We start from the raw sequence: 15,212 nt of genomic DNA, 5'->3' as shown, positions 1-15,212 counted from the left end.
CACATCTTTTATTTTATTGCATCCCACTTAAACTCTATAAAAGATTTGAGCCCATGTCCCAAACTAAGGATTCAAATTGCAAACCTAAAACACAAGGAATCTTCAGAAAGCCTAAAACTGGGCATTACTGAAAGTCAGGTAAAAGAACGGAAGTGCCTCCCAATTCAATCATCTACCGTGCATGATCTTATCAATACGAAAACATTTTGTCAATTGTAAAGAGCTTCGCAAATGAAAGATATTATTCAAAAAGTTATCACAAAAGATCTAACGAGGACTATCATCTAAGCAAATTGTGTAGCACTGCAGTGTTGGCAGCAACTCATGATTTTTTAAAAAATTATTACTCATTGTTATTACTATGAATAATTTTTATAGCAGTTCTTCATGAGCCAAATATTAATCTTTGATACGGACTTACCAGGAAGAACTTTCAAGTTTCTCAGCCTCTTTCCTCTCCCCCTCCCCTTGACCCTGGAGGCCACCCAGGATGACTAACGTGGATCGTGTGTTCCACACACTGTGTATGTGCAAAGCAGCACATGCAGGTATCACAGGCTTCTTTAAGGGGTTTACACCAAAAGGATGGCAAGGAAGGAGCAAAGCGGAGTGGCAGAGTTCACTTCCACTCAGGATATCCCACTTGGAAACAAGCCAGCTTCCGCCCCTCTGAGTAATACAAGAACGAGGTGACCTTTCTTGTAAGCGAATGAACAATTACCATGAGCATGCGCGCCCCTGTAGGCTTTGGCCTTAAATAATACTTGAAGCCATTTGGTAAGAAGCGAATTCCTAAAAACACCTCGGTTTGGCAATAAAATCTGAATATTCATCACACCAGGATCAAATTGCTTAATCATTCTTTTTTTTTTTTTAATCCTTTAGATATTTCCTTTAACATCAATGATTGTACACTGAGGAATCGTGGAAGCCTGAAAGTCTCCTGTGATGCTGATGAGAGAAACATAGGTGAGGCCTTTTTGTATCTTGGCACTTTTTGATAACAAAAGCTTTTCAAAGTGTTCCAGACCTTTAACACAGAAATCTGTTATGAATTTATCTGAGATATGAATTCCTAAAGCCACACAAAAAAACCAGGCTGCAAGAACAATTATGAAACGATTTATAAAAAGAAAAAAGTTTCAAAGCACCTTATGTATCTAATAACAATGGCCAATGACATTAGCCAGAATTGACTCACAGGAGCGTATACATTTGAACTATTTATGATGAATATGCTAGATAAAAAGAGTACAAGCAAAAACGCTTGCAATTTTATAAATTCATATTTGTGTGCACTGGACATACGTAGAAAAGAACAGGGTCCACCAATCGCCTTGCCATTTTTCAAACAAGTACGCAACTTCATCCAACAATGCGCAGACAGTCTTGTGACCTTCAGATTATGCCACTGAAGACCAGTCTTTCCACTCAGAACTTCAGTTCTCATGAAGAAAAGGATGCGCTATTTTTACCTGTCATTTTCTTCCTTTACATCATGTCTTTTCCCTTTTCGGTCACTTCCAAAGGAAGAAGGTAAAGATATGTTTTAAATCATCTGTGGTAGTGTCTTAAATTATGTCCTTTCTTAAAGAAGAGCGAAGAGAGGAAGGAAGTAAAGAGGAAAGGATGAAAAAAGAGTGGGTAAAAGAGAGGGCAGTGGAGGAGGAGGAGGAAGACATCCATGATTATCTGCTTCTTTTTCTCCTGACTTTCCACCTGTGATGGAGATTTCTTGGTGTAGAATATGTTATTATGCAGTTTTGGTAGTTTGGGGAGAAAGGCGCACAGGTGGATTTCTGATTAGCTAAATGAATTTTTTGTCTCTAAAGTTATTTGTCATAAATATGTTCCCATGTTGAAGAATCTCCCTTATAAAAATTTAGCAAGCATATCCTTGTATTTTACACTTGATCTTAGCCAAAAGGCCGAGAAGCGATATCCTTGTATTTTAAAAATTAAAGGTGCGGTAAGAAAGAGAAACAGTATCCCACAGGCCAATCAACACAGGAACATTTGAGCAAGGTATAACTTAGGCATTTCCCATATCTGATAGGATACTGTGCACATTTTTTGGAGAATACCTTCCTGTGTGCTTCAAAAACTGCCAGTAATGAGAATCTATCAGGCGTATATTGACATTTGGTGATGATTTCATTTGCAGGTATGTATTATCCAAACATGATCACGAAACTGTCCTCAAAGTACATAGTCAATATCCGGGCTATAGAATAAGCAAAGAGTAGAGGGGAAACCTTAAGCATGCCAGAAACTCTTAACTTCCCTTCATTTCACCACCGCCAGCCCCCCTTATTCTGAAGTCATCACCCCTCAGGCTTGGTAGAGACAAGTATGCGGAAATTTGTTTTGCTACAGAAGGCCCACTCTCTGTCTGAACCAACAGAGTCCATTTAGAATTATTCTCAAGCCGCTGCAGTTCACGGTCAAGGCAGTAAAAAGGACACACGCATTTAGGATATAAATTTATACTACTTTCAAACATGATTTTTTAAAGTCAACAAATAATTTTTTTAAGAGCATTCACCACCTACCTCTAACCTTTTAAAATGGATGTCATGGTGGCTAAGTAACATTTGGGCATTTTCAGCAGTAGAATATTTACCAGCAAAGATCCGGGTCAGACTCATTTGTTTTTGTGATGGTCACAATATTAAAGAGGGCAACTTTTATTCATTTGGGGGTACACCAGAGATTTGCCAAATAATTTATGAAAATGAACAGGCACTAAAGAAAATAAGTGATTTCCATAATATTAATCTAAGAAATAAAAAGTATATGAAATCGATAGCTTTCTCTTCGTAGTTTTGTGCTGTTTATCTCTCTCAAACTGAGGAAATTACTACTCTCAAAGAATTTGTGAATAATCAAGCTGCTTTAACTTGAGAGAGTTAACAGGCTGGGGGTTTAGCACAGAGGTTCCACCACCTGCTTTGCAAGTGTAAGGTCCTGAATTCAATCCCAGGTACCAAAAAAAAAAAAAAAAAAAAAGTTACTATAGTTTTTTATTTGGGATTTGTTTGTAATTTTTTTTTAATCAAAAGTAGGCTCATAGTGGTTTTTCAATGCATGAGGAAGGGAATATGCTTCTTTAAGCCTGTGTGTGCTATCTGTGAAGGTAACTACACCAAATCAAAATGGAAAGAGGTTTTGTTGCTTCCATTAACAGGAAGAGAAGGACTAAATTACATGTATTTAGAGAGAGTGAGTGGAGTAAGCTCTGTGTATTTATTGATTTTTTTCATTAAGAAATTGACAATGAAACCGGGTATGGTGGTGCATGCCTATAATTCCAGCACTCAGGAGGCTGAGGCAGGAGGATTGCTCTGAGTTTGAGGCCAGCCTGGGCTACATAGTGAGTTCCAGGTCAGTCTCGAGTTCATAGTGAGACCCTGTCTCAAAAAAAAAAAAAAAAAATGACAATGCAGGAGTATAGTCTGGCTCTACAGAACCATATATCTTTTCACCATAGATGAGTTAATGCATTTCAATAACCTCTTGTTCCTGTGGACAGGATTGCATCAGATGACACAGGCCATGCACAAATGGATCTGATTATGAGTTTAAAGTATGTTGCCTGGGACTGCTTTTCTAGCAGAAGCTTGTCTGGGTTTGAGATGTGCTGATAGCACTTGCTTTCTCTGTGACTGCAAGAAAATCTCTCCTTTTCCCCTTTCCCTCATCCTCTACTGGTCTGACTGGGGCATGGGAAGAGTCTCTTGGTTCTCACCTGGGCTAGCTAGTCAAAATGCTGAGTCATTTTCTAGACTTGTCAGGTGACTTCAGACGTCTCAGGTGACCTAAGCAATTACAAGAGGAATGGGGTAGAGAAACTGATGGCAGTAAACCAAAATGTGGACAAAAGGCAGAAATTCCAGGTCCCGATCCCAACTCTTTATATTATCCAGGTGATCAGTCTTTTTGAACTTCCACTTCATCTACAAAACCAGAGAGAAATAAACCTCTCTCTATTTGTGAGAATTCAATAAAATTATTTATAATTGTTTGCTGCCAAGAAATAATTACTGAGCACAGCCACAAACCACTTTACTATTATAATAATTCTACAATCAAACTGAATTCTTACTATATGGCAGTAATGAACTAAGTAGCCGATGTGTGTATATTTATTCTTTAAAACAACCTTTCACATTATCTCCATCTTACAAGGGAAAAGACGGTGACAAGTCGAGATTAAGAAGTCTACCCAAGCTTGAACAGTTTCACACCCAGAACATCTATAACAAAATCCAGGTGACCAGTACCTTTGACTACAAAACTTCTGCAAGGCCCCCTGCTGAAAAGCACCTAATAATCGTTAAGTGGTTCTTAAGCAACTTCTGCTTCTTTGGAATGGGACTTTGTTTCCTATTTTTAAATTTCATTGACACCTTATCGTTATTGGTCACTGGAATATCGGAGGAGGTGTACCATTTGCTCAACTGGAAAGCATAATGATCAATAGGGTTTTAGCTCCTGCTTTGTACAAATTATCATCCCCCCTCTCAAGGAACAATTAAGAAGCTGTTGTCTCAGGTGCCCTAGAAGTATAGTCCCCGCATCTCCTCACCGAACTCACTGTATCTGTGCTAGAAGTGCCAGCGTTGGAGAATGACTTAAATCCCAGGCTTGTTCTTTCATTCAAGTAAAGTGCCTTGGGAGTCTAGGCGGAGCATTGGTTTCTGCACATAAAGGGAATCTAGTGTATTTTGCTGCCCCCTAATGGCCATTTTAAATTCATCACCTCCAAGAACGACTAGATTAAATTCGTCCACTGAAAACTTTTCAATTCAGAGGGCCAAGTTTGTGTAGTTTGTACCATTGCCATCCATGTCAAACGTGTATACACTAGCATTCCAGATTTTAATTGGGCTCTAAATGCCCATAGTGAACACTAAATTCTCAACTGTATTTGAAAGGGATCTTTTATTGGAAACTTCTACAGTGTGAGTACATTTCTGTGCTCCAAAGCGCAGTATCGAAGCTTGATCATACACCATGTTACTAACATAAATAGAACCCTCTATGGAAAGGACAGTAGAGTTGTAAATGTATCATTGTGCCATCTACTTTTTATGAAGATGTTAAATATTTTCAATATTTTTAATTGAAGGGGAATATAGAGGTGGCTCATGAAAGGTTCCAGAAGTCACTTTAAGATTTCCTTGGTGCTGGAGAAATGTCAGAGACATCAATCTTAGCTCAGAGATTGATAGAGAAAGAAAAAAACAGGACCCCCAAAAAGTAATAAAAAACACTCCTAAATATGTAAAGTGATCAAAGACACCAGAAAATGCTTAGAAGAAAATGTTATTGAATGATTTAAAGCTAGTTAATTTAAGGATTTATCGACTGCTTTTCTCCAGCTGATTTTTAATTAACATATCCACATCATTTCCACGCTATGGTGTTAATACAAGACTTTCTCTAGAAATATGAAACACGCTAAAAACAAGTATTTTAAAGAACTAAAACTGTGTACTACAAACTAGTAACAAGCATTTGTAAATTATTTTACCCTTTGGTTGATCTCACTTACCAAAATTTACTCTCTCCCTCTTCCCACTTGCAAGTTGGCAAACTCTTTAAATTTTGGAATAAATTGCCTTTGATATAGCAAAAATGTCATAAGGCATATTTGCTAAGGAATAATATACACAAATAGTAAGTATATAATAATTTTATCTATAAATTTTATATATTTATTTTTTATATTTATATTTTATATATCTATTTACTTTATTGAGTATATCAATATATTTTATTATTGTATATAATATACTGTAATTCAAATTATACAATATACACATTACATATGAAGTATGTTATATATTAATATGTTAGTAAAGATATAGTAAAGTATAATAGTATAAACTGCATTCAACAGAGAGAAAACACATCAATGGACTGTAGAAAAGTTGGTGGGGATGTACAGGTGTTAATAATTATTTACTTGTATGAATAGAAGTCAGGCCACATTACTAAAATTTATAACAAATATTATCCCCTTTATGAAAGTAGAATTTCTTTTGATGAGAGTAAAGCAGTAGATGTTAGTTTATTTTGTCAGTTGCAAGCTTTCACTACTATGAAGTCCCCTCAGAAAAATGTGCATATATTAAAGCCACAGAATTTGCATTGAACTTTGTGAGGCCACATGCGCTTGAAAACCATCCATGGGACCTGAGACAGCTGTGGTCACCTGGCTAGTTGATGCCCACAGCTGTCCACTCAACACAAACACTGGACACGGATGGGAAAGGGCCAGGCCTATCAAGACTGAGGACAAAAGTGTATTTCAGCTGCTATGACATGGTAGGTGTTTATAAAGTTGACTGTGTGGAGTGTGATTATTTGTGTGATGTATTTGAATTTCATTCAGCATTGTTTGGGGTGAAGGCCGTCTTACTTCCTTAGCCATGGGTCTATGACATGCTGTGTACAGATTTTTTCATACACATGTTATTGCCAACAGTGCTGCTACTACACCAATGTCTGTTCCTTTTGTTAAAAGAATGTGCCACACTCTTCATAAATTATTGAGATCAAGATAATTTACCAAGATAATTTTACAATTTAAAGTGGATGCAGCTCTATGATGACAAATACTTTGAGGCAGTGCCTTAGTTACTTTTTCTCATTGCTGAAACCTTTTTTTTTTTTTTTTTTTTTTTTTTGTGCCTGAGATGGAACTCAGGACCTTGCACTTGACAGGCAAGTGCATTACCACTGAGCTACATCCCCGGCCCCTCACTTTTCTCATCATTGAGACAAAATACCTGACATGCAAAGTTAAAGGAGGAAAGGTTTGTCATAGTTCCCAGTTTTTAGAAGTTTCAGTCCACAGAAGGCCCCGAGGCAGGGTGACAAGGCAGAAGGGCCTCGCAGAGGAGAAACGGCACATGGCAGAGCAGGGCAGGCAGAAGGCAGCAAGGAGAGCAAGGAGCAAGCAGAGCAGCAGAGTATATTGCACACAGTATACTGTGTTACAAATTGTACAATATACAAATTACATATGAAGCATTTATATATGAATAGTTTGGTGAAAATATGTTAAGGTATAATAGAAAAATACTACAAACTGCATTCAATACAGAGAAAATACATCAGTAGACTCTTTGTAGAAAAGTTGGTGGGGATGTAGGCCTTCTGGACCTATCCTTCCAGGCCCACAGCCAGGGTGGCCTTCCCATTGCCCACACCCAGAACTATGTTTAACCAATCGGTGGACTAAGGGAGTAACCTCATACCCTCAGCACACCGCTGCATAATTTAACCCCAGCATCGCACGCCCTGGAGCCACCCACCTCTGAAAAGCCGCACCTATGAGTGCCTGAGGCTTCTGGAAGACATCTAGACACACGCCGTGACCGACAGCTACTTCATTCCCTATGAGTTGGATCATTTCTTGCATCGAAAAACATAAATCCTTCAGGAAGAAGAAAAAGAACTTTGCCAAACTGGTTGAATTGTTGATGAAGTTTGTATTTCCCTTGGAAATATAATGGGAACAGTGGAGGGAGAGCTTTTACACTGTTCATTGTTCACAAGTCAGATTGTTGTTTGCAAACCACCTAGGAGCCACAGCACGTAATTCTATTTCCTCTTCCAGTTTCTGCAAACGACCAAAGAATAATGCAGAATTCCATGGTGCCCACTCTTGTAAGGAAAACGGAAATTCAGGTTACAGGTCCACATGTATTATACATCTTAAAATATTTCCATCTGCTTCCAAAGTTTCCATAAGAGAATGCCCAAAAGTCCTTTATGGATGAAAAAAGAGGGCAGATGGAGAGTTTTGATGGAACTTTCCCAGATCATATCTTCCTACCTCTCCCTGCCTGCCACCCAACACACACCTAGTTGATGTTTGGTATTTGGTATCATTTATCTCGGAATGAGTTTCCTAAACACATGCAAAGTGTATCAACTTTACTTTCTCCAGAACTTATTCTGACCACAAGAGACATTCGTTTACTAAATTCCAGACTATGCAAGACATAGAAGTTACTTTCCTATGCTCATCAGGACAGGGTTCTATTGGGAGCTGATACCTACCTCCTCCTACCAGCACTGCCTCCAGCCTGGGTCTTTTAGTGTGGTACTAGAAAGCATTGTCATTTAATAGCGAACACTGTAATAATTTAAAGGAGCTAGAAGAATATAATAGTGCCCTTGCCCCATCTCAGGAACTTCAGTGTCTAAACTGTGGATGCCCTACACAGCCTTTGCTTTTTCCTATACATACATACTTGTAATAGAGTTAAATTTATAAATTAGGCCCAGTAAAAAATTAACAACTAATTATCATCAACTAATACAGAGTAGGACAATTATAAAAATACACTGTCATAAATGTAAATGTAAATGTAGTCTCTCTCACTCTCTTTCTGGTACGTCACCCTTCTTGTGATTATGGAAGATGACACACGCCTGTATGATGGAATTAAGTGAGGGGAATGATGAAATTATTGCAGTAAAGCCTTTGGCTGCCATCTAAGCCTTACTTAAACACAAGCACTGAGACAGCCTATAGCTCTTCTGACGACCCAGATGGCTTAGGGTTATTTGAATGACTAAGGGTAGGTAGCATGAGCAGTAGGGACACACCGGAAAAAGGAACGTTCGCGTCTGAAATAGGACAAGCAGGAATGGCGCAAGAGTTTCAGCATGCTGTTCAGCTTGCCATTCAAAGCCTGGGAATTCTTTATGTCTGGATTTTTCCTTTGGATCTTTTTGGACGCCAGATGACTGCAGGTAAGCAAAACCATGGAAAGTGAAACCACAGATAAGAGGAGATAGCTGCTTTTTCAGTCTTGAGGCATCACAGCATTTCTGAAATCTGGCGTGTTGACTTGCCTCTGACGTGGCTTTTAAAGAATGAGGGTCTCCCTTGATCTCCTTTGAACTGGGGAGAGAAAGTAGTTCACGGGTTCTTTAGCCACTGATGTCAACAGGTGGGCCTGGTTTTTTATATCACTCTACACCTGCACGGCACAGACAGAGATTCAGCCCACAATCCCTGAGTTCCAAAGGCCAAAGCTGCCCCACAAGGAAAAGGCCCTTCTCGGACACATCTGGAGGAGCTCCTGGAACGACAGACACGTGACCTGATGCCTCTTCTTCTTCCTGTGTTCTTTGGCCCACACTTCATGTGAGCAGTGTGGAAGCCCATTCCCCCCAGCTAGGAAACAGAGTTTTTCCATTGTTTCAAGCTCAAGGTCATTGGCTCTGGTTCTCAGACCTTCTCTTAGCTGGATGCATCAGGCCCTTTGACCTTCAGACTCAGAGCCAGGGTGCTAACTGTGAGAACAGAGGACCAGTCTCGATGACCTCTGCTGCTGTGAAAGTCTCTCCCCACCCCTACAAGCTGTGGAGTTGGTCTGTAGCCATGCTCCTGGAATTGGGGTCCTGTCCATGTGGCCTCCAAGTTGCTGGGTTGCTTCCCTTTGGCCCTATGGTCCCCAGTCTTCTTCCTTGTGACCCTTACATGAGATTACATGTACAGGTTACCTCAACCACCTACTATTCTGTGTCTCTCTTAGGTTGGTTTACCAGTCTAGATTCCTATTCGCACTCCCTTCCTCAGCTTTGATTAAGGCCCAAGTCTACTCTGCCTGGCCCTAGTCAACAAAAGACTGCCTACGCCTGCCCAGTTGCTGCAGTCTTGTAATCTGTCCCAACACTTACTGGGGTGCTGCCTGGCTCCTCCCACATGCACCTGACCCCTCTAAGTCCACTCTTTGGCAGAGCCCCTGCAGTTTTTCTGGCTGAGCCAGTCCAGACCTTTTCTGGAGAAAGCTTATTGAGTGCTAAAGAGTGTGGCAGCCAGTAATGTAAGTGTTGAAACCAACAGGCAGTTTTGCATTTAATTCTGACAAGCACTCAAAGCAGGTCTTGTTATCATCTCCAGTTACCGAGGGGCAAATTGAGACTGAAAGTCAAGCATGTGTGCAGGATTACGTGGCTAGCATTTGGTAGAACCCACATTTTGCAAAGTCAACCTGGCTCTAGATTAGCCCTCTCTGCCTTACCACAGGACTGACACAGATTTCTCTTGGCTCAAGTATACTTTGCAACTGCTCTCATTATTTTAAAAGAATCCTGCACTCATTGTATTAGCATCAAGCCATATTTCAGCTTAACTTATCTCACAATGATAAGTCATTAATCATGGTTATTTTTACACATGAACATAATTTTTAGATAAAGCTCACTGGCTCCTTTACTTCATGAGAAATTATTTACATAAAAGAAGAGAATTTGTGTTCTTTGTCATTGGCAGAAATTGCCACTTGCCCTAGGCTTGTGGCTGGGGACAGAGCTAAGCTATTCTTTATGAGCTAAAGTTAGAGAATCCGAGGCTCTGGCATATTGGCATTTGTGTTCATCTTCGGTGGTGACTCACTGGATTCCAGTGAAGGAGTCCCAGAGGCCAATCAGCTCAAGGAGAGGATGACCCATCCAAAGATCACTATCTGACTAGAGAGACTAATTCAGCCTCTTCATGGTGGAAGTTGTGAATTGTTCAGAAGTTTTCTAAAGCACACAATGTCACTGGCTCAGCTTTCCCGGCTGCCAGATTGGAGGAGCCCAAAGAGAAGGCATGTTCCCGATAACCAGTTCTGCAGCTGTTGAAAAGGTCAAGTGGTTTAGCAAGTTCTTGTCTAAGAACAGCTCTTTGCCTCCCCGTCTTCGGGATCCCTCAGACTCACAGGAAAATCGACTGCTTGGAGTAGAGCTAACTATCCCTAAGTAGCAGTAGGGTCTGAGTCAGCCTCTGGTCCTTACTTGAAGAACTGAGAGGCACCACTTGCCAAGGAAGTTTGTCAGTGCAAGGAAACCCAAGGAGCATATTGAGGCTCAGACATGACGGAGTCACAGAGTTTAGGAGTAGAAGTAGCATTCATTTGTGTCTTCCTTTAAGGCTCAGGATCACCATCTCCTACATTTACTTTGCTTTGAAGCCACCACGATGCTCCACATCCCTTAAGTCGCGCGCCATTTGAAATCAATCAAATAATTTTATCTACAACTGGCTTAAATGTATTCAGAGATAGGGCTCACTTTTTCTTTCTCAGTATTTGTCTTCAACCATCTTGCAATGAAGGAAAAGAAAGAGAGCATGAAAGAGAGGAGAAAGGAGAAAGGAAGGAAGGAAGGGTGAGCAAGCAGCGTTTAAGCAAACACCAGAGTGCTGATACATTTCAATAAACATCAACATACAAATCCCTCTGTCCATCGGAGGAGTTGCTCTTCATAAGTCTGATAATCATTTCCAGAGACATCTTCTCCTTGTTATGTGGAGTTGATAGAAAAAGTAGTTGTGTGTGAGATTCTCGTAATTGCAATCTTTGAAACTGGATGACACAAGCAGGTCAATGTGCTTCTAAGCTGTAGTTTGAAAACAATTACCTGGGGGTGGTGCTGAACTCCAGATTCTTCTCTGCACGGCTAACAAGCTTCTAGGCGGCAGCCATGACCTTGTAGCATTGATGAGAAAGGGCACAGAAGGCAAACTCAAACACGGTGCAAAGCTTCTGGAAATCAGTGTAGAGGTGACACTAATGCCATCACCAAAGGATTAGTTTTCTTTGTTTGCAGAACACCATGACCAGCTTCATGAACTCATATATTTCCACCAGACCAAGTCGAAGTTCCTCTGTGGCCTATTATGGTATCACACATTGGCATACATTTCTTATTGTTTATTGGTACATTTTAGGTATGCAATACGGTGACATTCATCTTTGGGAATTTGTACCTTTACATGGTGCATCTTGCTTCCTATTTTTTCACCATTCCCTATTCCTCCCTACAACCCCTCCATTGCTCCCTATTTACAAAGATTTCATTTCCATTTTTTCCTCTTTTCATATTTATTCCTTTCCCTTCTTTCCTTTTCCCTACCCCTCCCACTTCCCCTTCCCCTTTGGACCTTTTCTTCCCATTTCAATACTTTGATCCTTATTTACACGTTCAGTCTCTCACACCAGAGAAACTTCAGTATTTACACATGTGTGTCCAATTTATTTCACTTAAGAGTATGGCCTCATGTGCATCCATTTGGCTATAAAAGTCTCTACTTTCTCATTTTTTAAGACTGAGTAGTACTCCATTTTATTAAACACACACACATATTCTCCGCGTGATGGGCAATTGGGCTGTTTCTAGCTATTAAAAACTGTGGCATACATTTTTTAATTGGCAAATTATGACGGATACATATCTATGAAACTAACAATATTAATTACATTTTGCCATTATGTGAATTACATTTTAAAAAAGCAACATTTTGCCTCTTAACAGTCAATTCCATTTCCCCATTCCTGTGGTTTTTTCTTCAAGTGCTTCTTCCCAATCATTTCTTTTCTCTGTGGCTGTTCCTGAAAGCCAGTCCTGACATTCCACTCCATTTGGGGAATGTACCTCCAGGACCAGCATCCTGGTGTGGGCCAACTCCAGCCCACCTTGGACTTCTGTCAAACAGATCTGATCTCTCAGTGTAAAGACGGACCTGGAGAGGGAGAGGTCACCATGAGGACCAGGGAGAGCTATGCTAAAACAAGTAAGTAAACTCACTCATGCTCAGCCCTGGGGGGGAAAAAAATGGGTCCTCATTCTTTAGCTCTTTAAACTTTTTCCATAACAATCAGTCTAGTGCATAAAAATTAAGTATATTTATGAAAACCATCAAAGAAAATAATCAACATTTCTTCCAATAGAGGGATAGTTCTATGTATATAAATATTTGGGGTAGAAAATTATACAGCCAATAAAAATGATGCTAACTATATAAAGTGACTTGATAAAATGCCTATGATTTAGTTTGGAAAGTATGGCAGGTAAACCGTAGCATAATTCCATTAAGGTTTTGTAGGAATGTATGTTTTGCAGGGGGGAAAGTACAGAACAATACATTTTTTAAATGCATAAACAATTAATTCAGAATTATAATGTTTATTTTGTTGCATCCAATCTCTGAGTTTTCAGAAATGTATTATTTTAAAAATACCAAACAAAGCTATTTCCATTTGTGGGGAAAACACCTACACAGCAAGTATTTATGAACTATGACCATCTGGGGAGGTGGGGAAAGAGACAGGAGTTTCGTGAGTGATCCATGTCACTGTTTAATTCCCTCCTGGGTCCTTTAAATTCCAACTATGGCTTCAGCATCTCAGGCAGAGGAGCTAACTTACCCTTAACAGGATAACATTTTGATCAAAATCACTTCCTGGATAAAAATGTGCTCAATAAATAGAAACTAATTTCGTCATTACATTCTTTTCCATTGCCTTTTGACGACTGATTTTAAAAGAGAAAATAACATTGGCTTTTGAAGCTTACTAGCATATTTCACTGTATTGGACTAAACATGCACATTAACTAGTTTTCAAAGACGTGAAAAAGCACATTTCTCAGTACTCACAGTGGAAATTATGCTGCATGATTCACTTGGAGCTTCTGCCTGGACTAATTTCAGGGGAGTCTAACTGCTATGGAAGAAGTCTAACTACTCTGAGATGATCAGCCTCTAAGGAGCCCATGCTAATAGATAGGGGGTGAGGAAGGGGGGGAGGGGAGGGGAGGGGGCAGACTGAGACAGACTTATTTGGCCCCCAGATAGTCGATCTACCCCAGCCCAGACACCATCCATGAATAGAGAGACGCCCTCCAGGACTGAACCCAGCCACCATCTGCTGCCAACTGCAAAAGAACTAAGCACGACTTCCTAGCTGCAGCCACTGGGCCTTAAGGATTCTCAGAACCAGGAATAGACTGTCACGGGGTTTACTGTGTTTTAGTTCATAAACAACCATCTCAAAATGCTTTTGTCATTCATCCAATTGCCTTTCTCCATTTTTCAACATGAACTTTGTTTCCCACCATATCTTAGGCAGGGACCCAAGTTGACATGGCAGATTAGTATGGACCAGTATGAAAAGCATAGAAGGAGTACACCGATCAGAGAAGTGTTTTCAGAATCATGGCTTCTTCAAGTAGGAAAAGAATGACTCCAGAGAAGCAGATGGAAGAGCAACCTTAGAGGATGCCTGAGAACTTTAAGTTTGTTCACGGCCTCTGTGCCAGTCACTCTAATTGTCAGATGGACTGCACAGAGACTCCTGGGGAAGTCAGTGGATTCATCCTCTGGCCGTCAGAGCTGAATGTGCTATTAGAAGGCTAGGGACAGTTGGAAGACGTGGGTCACTGGGCACCTGCCTTGAGGGTTGTGTCTCTCACGGGGCTCCCTTCCCCTGTACTCTGCTTTCCAATCACCATGAAGGAAGCAGTTTGGTTCTACTGCACCTTTCTTCTATGTTTCTGCTTGGAGCCATTTCCTTCTTTAAATTGAGTATGTCAGGCATTTTGTCCCATCAGTGAGAAAGCCGGCTAATATACCCATCCTCTATGCATACCTTCACCTTTTAGGAACTTAAAACAGTATTCGTAATGCCAAGGCAGCCAATCACTTGAAGATGAAGGACTGGAGCAGTGTTAATACAGTCCAACAGAAGAGAGATTTCCAAGTCTAAGAATCCATGGTCTTAGGAGTGTCAATTGAGTGATGTATGCAAGAGCCACAGGAAGTCCTCCAGGTGGGATTGTAACCTCCAAGAAGATGGACATCTAAGGTGAAAAATCAGGTGCTTTTAAGGAAGTCTACTCCTGGTGGAGCAGTATCAATTTGTTTAAGCAAGAAGCAAGGTGGAAGTGAATGTATCCCTCCTGGTACACGTGGGCATTTGCTCCAACTGTTAACGTGAAGTTCTGGGAATTCTCCAAAGTCCACTAATGTGGTTACGAGTCAAACAGACCTCAGTTTATAGAACTTTGTAGTGCAACCCTATTTCCATGCACTAGCATTTTCTTTCTCTGAACATCTGGACTATGACACTCCCTTGTTCTATAATGTCCTAATATTATATCTATACATCCAGGAAAACCTCAAAATGACTAGTTGGCTTCATAATTTAGTGTCAGGAGCACATGGAAGCCATAGCCATGGTTGGTTAATCTTTTCATTTAAGACATCTGGATCATCCTCAACACAAGCCATCTGAGCTTAATAATGTAATCTTGGCCTTCACTTCTAACATAGGCTGTCTGTAGGGTTATTCGGTCTGAAGTACACTACAGATAAATTATTTTTTCATGAATCTTCAGGCCTACAATACTGTGGAGTTGTT

The sequence above is a fragment of the Fukomys damarensis genome, unplaced genomic scaffold (genome assembly GCF_012274545.1).
Source record: "Fukomys damarensis isolate Sample0158 unplaced genomic scaffold, DMR_v1.0_HiC HiC_scaffold_23, whole genome shotgun sequence".
Lineage (NCBI taxonomy): Eukaryota > Metazoa > Chordata > Mammalia > Rodentia > Bathyergidae > Fukomys > Fukomys damarensis.
The sequence above is the reverse complement of the archived record's forward strand: the minus strand, read 5'-3'. Positions refer to the sequence as shown.